The sequence below is a fragment of the Triticum dicoccoides genome, chromosome 5A (assembly GCF_002162155.2).
Source record: "Triticum dicoccoides isolate Atlit2015 ecotype Zavitan chromosome 5A, WEW_v2.0, whole genome shotgun sequence".
Lineage (NCBI taxonomy): Eukaryota > Viridiplantae > Streptophyta > Magnoliopsida > Poales > Poaceae > Triticum > Triticum dicoccoides.
Window position 1 is genome coordinate 451,325,988 of NC_041388.1, and position 5,944 is coordinate 451,331,931.

The following is a 5,944-nucleotide window of genomic DNA, read 5'->3' on the forward strand; positions in this document are numbered from 1 at the left end:
ATCAAAATAACTGCAAACAAAACTCCCCCGGGACTCTTGTTAGTTGGAGGCACTCGTTGTTTCGAGCAAGCCATGGATTGATGCTTGTTGGTGGAGGGGGAGTATAAACTTTACCATTCTGTTTGGGAACCGCCTATAATGTGTGTAGTATGGAAGATATCGAAATCTCTCGGTTGTTATGTTGGCAATGAAAGTATACCGCCTAAAAACATCCAGGAGAGCCACAAAACCACTTTTCCACCGCCGCAACCTTCTGTACCTGTGAGATCCCATCTGGGGCCTTTTCTGGCGATCTGTCAGAGGGGGATTCAATCACGAAGGGCTTCTACATCAACACCATAGTCTCTCCGATGATGTGTGAGTAGTTTACCACAGACCTTCGGGTCCATAGTTATTAGCTAGATGGCTTCTTCTCTCTATTTGATCTTCAATACAAAGCTCTCCTCGATGTTCTTGGAGATCTATTCGATGTAATACTTTTTGTGGTGTGTTTGCCGAGATCCGATGAATTGTGGGTTTATGATCAAGTTTATCTATGAACAATATTTGGTTCTTCTCTGAATTCTTATATGCATGATTTGATATCTTTGCAAGTCTCTTTGAATTATCGGTTTAGTTTGGCCTACTAGATTAATCTTTCTTGCAATGGGAGAAGTGCTTAGCTTTGGGTTCAATCTTGCGGTGTCCTTTCCCAGTGACAGCAGGGGCAGCAAGGCACGTATTGTATTGTTGTCATCGAGGATAAAAAGATGGGGTTTATATCATATTGCTTGAGTTTATCTCTCTACATCATGTCATCTTGCCTAATGCATTACTCTTTTCTTATGAACTTAATACTCTAGATGCATGCTGGATATCGGTCGATGTGTGGAGTAATAGTAGTAGATGCAGAATCGTTTCGTTCTACTTGACACGGACGCGCTGCCTATATTTATGATCATTGCCTTAGATATCATCATAACTATGCGCTTTTCTATCAATTGCTCGGCAGTAATTTGTTGACCCACCGTAATACATGCTATCATGAGAGAAGCCAATAGTGAAACCTATGGCCCCCGGGTCTACTTTACATCATATAAGTTTCCGATCTATAATTCTTGTTTACTATTTATTTTACAATCTTTACTTTTCAATCTATACAACAAAACTACCAACAATATTTATCTTATTATCTTTATCAGATCTCACTTTTGCAAGTGGCCGTGAAGGGATTAACAACCCCTTTATCGCGTTGGTTGCAAGGTTCTTGATTGTTTGTGCAGGCACTAGGCGACTTGGGTGTAGTCTCCTACTGGATTGATACCTTGGTTCTCAAAAACTGAGGGAAATACTTAGCTACTTTGCTGCACCACCCTTTCCTCTTCAAGGGAAAAACCAACGCATGCTCAAGAGGTAGCAATGACATATTGGTGATTGGAAATAATACATAATTTCTGGATAGCTCTGTAAGTATGTTGTTATGCGGTTTGATCGATAAAGATCTTTGAAGAATATGTAGGAAACAATATGAGCATCCAGCTTCTCCTATTGGTTATTTATCGGAGATGTGTCTCCGTCATGTCTACATAGTGCTCGAACCCGTAGGGTCCGCACGCTTAACATTCAATTATGATTTGTATTATGAGTTATGTGATTTGATGACGAAGTTTGTTCGGAGTCCCGGATGAGATCACGGACATGACGAGGAGTCTCGAAATGGTTGAGAGGTAAATATGCATATATTGGAAGGCTATATTCGGACATCGAAAATGTTCCGAGTGATTCAGATATTTTTCGAAGTACCGTAGAGTTACGGGAATTCACCGGGAGAAGTAATGGGCCTTATTGGGCCATACGGGAAAAGAGGAGGCAGACCAAGGGGAGGTGGCGCCCCCCATGGGTCCGAATTGGACTAGGTGAAGGGGGCGGCGCCCCCCTTTCCTTTTCCTACTCCCTCTCTCTTTCCCTCTTTCCTTCTCTCCTACTTCGAAAAGAAAAGGGATTCCTACTAGGACTTGGAGGTCCTAATAGGACTCCATACTCTTGACACGCCCTTAGGGGGGCCGGCCTCCCTCCCTCCTTTATATACGTGGGAAGGGGGCACCCCAAAGACACACCAAGTCTTCTCTTAGCCGTGTGCGGTGTCCCCCTCCACAGTTACACACCTCGGTCATATCGTTGTAGTGCTTAGGCAAAGCCCTACGCCGGTAACTTCATCATCACCGTCGCCAAGCCATCGTGCTGACGGAACTCTCCCTCGTCCTCAACTGGATCAAGAGCTCGAGGGACGTCATCATGCTGAACATGTGCTGAACACGGAGGTGCCGTACGTTCGATACTTGGATCGGTTGGATCGTGAAGACATTCGACTACATCAACCGCGTTACTAAACGCTTCCGCTTTTGGTCTACGAGGGTACGTGGACACACTCTCCCGTCTCATTGCTATGCATCTCTTAGATAGATCTTGCGTGATCGTAGGAAATTTTTAAAATACTACGTTCCCCAACAAGGCGGATATGGGCCGTCCGGGTGCGCCCGCCATGTCGACTTGGCCAGCCTGGCGCACGGCTTGCCCACAAATATCGCTGTTCGAAAAACCCTAGACCGCAGTCAATCCGAACTCCACTTCACTCCCCTCTCCATCCACTCCACTTCCGATCCCCTCCGAATGCATATGATGGTTGGCGACCAAAGTAGCACCGCCTCCGGCTCCGACGATGACTGGTCTAGCCTGCTGCACGAAGCGGGCCCTGACGATGTGGAGGAGGTCGCCCTACGCATCGCATTGAGGCGTTCGGTTGTCGACCAAGGCGGATCCGGCGGCGGCGGTCCACTTCGTCAGCGCCCAGCGCCCGTCGACGCAGCTCCGGCCACTCCGCTCCGCTCCTCCAGGTGAGCCTCCCACCACCAGCACCCTCTGCTCTGGAGGTGGTGCTCGGCCACCGCTGGCTCCTCGTGCCCGCGGCGGGGCTGGCGCGCACTCAGACGCCCGAGTAGGAGGCACGAGCAGCCCGGTGCGAGCGGCACCGGGCGAGGGAGAGGGCAGCGGCGTCCGAGTCGATGTCCGCGTGCCATCCGCACTCGAGCACCGGTCGATCTTGAGGCAACGCTCCTCGCTTCCGTCCTCCGCTGCTCGCTCACGACGGCAGTGATGGATGCGCAGCGTCTCTGCCGCAAGAATGTCGAGGCGCTCTGACTCGCCATCGAGTTGTTTGAGCGCGATGCAACAAAGGAGGCGGCGGCGAAGGCAAAGGCGACCCACCATGCGAAGGAGCAGAACTGCTTGCTCCACAGGTTGTTGGGCATGAGGTGCAGCTCCAACTCGGATATGACAGACGGTTCCACCTCCAGCTCCGATGATGACGCGTCTCCGCATGCCGACGCCTACACGGAGGAGGGGCACAGCCGTGCCGACAGCCGGAAGGGGAAGGGGCCGGCGAGGAAATGGTGATTTCCTCCGCCCTTCCTCGTTCTGTTTATATTTTTTCTATGTTTGTAGTATGGATTTGCACTGTCCGCCATTGAATTCCGATGAATCATGTTCCTTTTGTTCGGCTAATCCGATGAACCGCGCTATGATCATATGTTTTACGTAGCTTTGCATGAATTGCATGGTTTTGAGGTTTAGAATATATGGGACGCGAGTGTGGAAGTTGAAATATGAGGCATGCCCGGTCAGTGCCTGTGGACGCGCCGCCCGCGGGTGTTTGAGGGGTCGGATTTGCCCAATGCGGTTGTAGATGCTCTTAGCCAGACTCCTCAAATTGACCGGGCAGGCACAGAGACCACTGACCGGACAGGAGAGAGAAGCAAAAAGTTGACTTAAACTGACCCCTAAAAGCCTCCTTAAATGCCCGGACTGTCCGGCAGCCCTCATATTCATTTCATATATGAGATAAGTATGAGGAGTGCCCGGGCATATGCCCGGTCACTAGAGCATCTTTTTTCTTTTTTTTCATTTTCTCTCCCTTTCTCCACCAATCACATGCTTATGACTGAACATGTAAGGAAAAACTGAGGGACATGGCTGCGTGAACAAAATATAGGGTGTCAAAGCGGACATGCCCGGACGCGTCCGCGAGCGTTTGAGAGACCAAATTTATACATTGTGGCTGCAGATGCTCTTACCCTTGATGTGAACGAAATTACTCCCTCCATTCTACTCCCTCCGTTCCTAAATATTTGTCTTTTTAAACATTTCAACAAGTGACTACATACGAAGCAAAATGAGTGAATTTACACTCAAAAATATGTCTACATACATCCGTATATTGTAACATTTGAAATGTTTAAAAAGACAAATATTTAGGAACGAAGAGAGTATAATATAAGAGAGTTTTTGACACTAGAAACACTCTTATATTATGAAACAGAGAGAGTAATAAACAGATGGCAAGCAGTAATTTGATGGGGTGCGTACTGAATTATCCGATGTTATATTCTCATCAAGGTTCCAATCAAAGTTCCATTTTCCAGACCGAGCCATCTACGCTTTTGCGATTGAGTCAACTTGCAGATTAGATAGATAGATAGATACATTATCCGTGCAGCATGGGCCGCACGAATCGCTGCGGCCGGATTCTCGGAATTTTTCCAAATGAGGGAAAGATCTAGATTTGGTCTGATCCGGCCAGCCTGTATCGGCATGGGCTGCTTTTATTTGGTCGTTAGCTTTTGAATGGCAATTTTTTTAGCTATGAGATGCTTAGAATGGCACCTTTGAGGTACGATAAATAGGAGAAGACATTGAAGGTGGCAATGCCATAACAGCAACCAACCCAGATTAGGGAAGTCTTCTATGTAGAAGGGAGGGGAGAGAGAGAGAGAGAGAGAGAGAGAGAGAGAGAGAGAGAGAGAGAGAGAGAGAGAGAGAGGGGCGTTGCATGGTGGTAATGGCTTCTTCTGGTAGCCAAGGATGACTTGCCTGTGGCTGTGAATGGGATCTCTTTCTCTCTGGTGGATCGGTCTCTCACTACTATGCACATCAGGCAGTCTCCTTGGCTAGCCCGAGTGGCTCTTACCCTTCATGCCAGCCTCTCATCTCTTCTCAAGTCTTCACTTCAACTGGACTTCTTCCCTGCCTCTCCTTTGGTGAACTCTTATTTGATCTGTTAATTTTTTGCATGCAGCAGGAGCCGTTCGATCAAGAGAGGCCTTCCACATGCGGGACAACGAATCGCCATCGGTTCATCACTCCCTGCATCGGCGCCTCGTGTACAGAGGACGAACAGATTGCTCTGCTGGTATCCGTAGCTCTGCTCAGTGAGAGACGCCATGCTTAGGTTCAGGAGATGACTCGCTGAACCAGGATTCATGTGCTTCGGTTCATTTAGCTGTACAGTGCATCCACACTTTTTTCATGGGCAAGAATACTTGGACTGACACAATCCTTGGTTTTATTTTTTATACAGTAGTATGTATAGTAATTAAAATGGGGAACAGGCTAGGTCAGTCGACTAGGGATAGTTGCCAGACACCTGACGAGGTCTTACTATCAATATTCATGTCATGTGCCGTACTGGCCGCCACTGCCATTGTGCATGGTTTGAGTCAAAGCGATCTCCGATCTGGCCAAGTTCCTAGATCAACATTCTAATTTTTTTTGCGCGGTAGAAAATTTAGTGTGTGAGGTCCGCTATGATTTTTAAATCATTTAAACATCTGAGCAATTCTTGGTAAAAAGACAAATTAGATCAGGATAATGTATGGACAGTAAACTTTTTTTAGGGACCCCAAATTTGTCTTCTTTACCGACAGCTACTCGGATGTTCAAATAATCTTAAAATTAGAGCGGACATCACGTATCAAATTATCTACCATGTAATTTTTTTGGAATTTTTCTAGTATTTGTTTTGATTTTTTTTGCCAGCGAGGGTGTAGATGAGCCTATGGACTCAGAAGCTGATTTTCGTCTTTTGAACGCCTATACGCGGGACGCGACCCCACCCATTTTGGAACTATGA

The 5,944-nt window shown here is 47.4% G+C and overlaps 1 long non-coding RNA gene across 1 annotated transcript; it reads left to right on the forward strand.

The window, feature by feature from the left end:
* Nucleotides 1-4,677: 4,677 nt before the first annotated feature.
* Nucleotides 4,678-5,563, forward strand: LOC119297615. The gene is made up of 2 exons (XR_005145688.1): nucleotides 4,678-5,032; nucleotides 5,114-5,563. It is a non-coding gene; the product is annotated as an uncharacterized LOC119297615 (long non-coding RNA).
* Nucleotides 5,564-5,944: the final 381 nt, after the last annotated feature.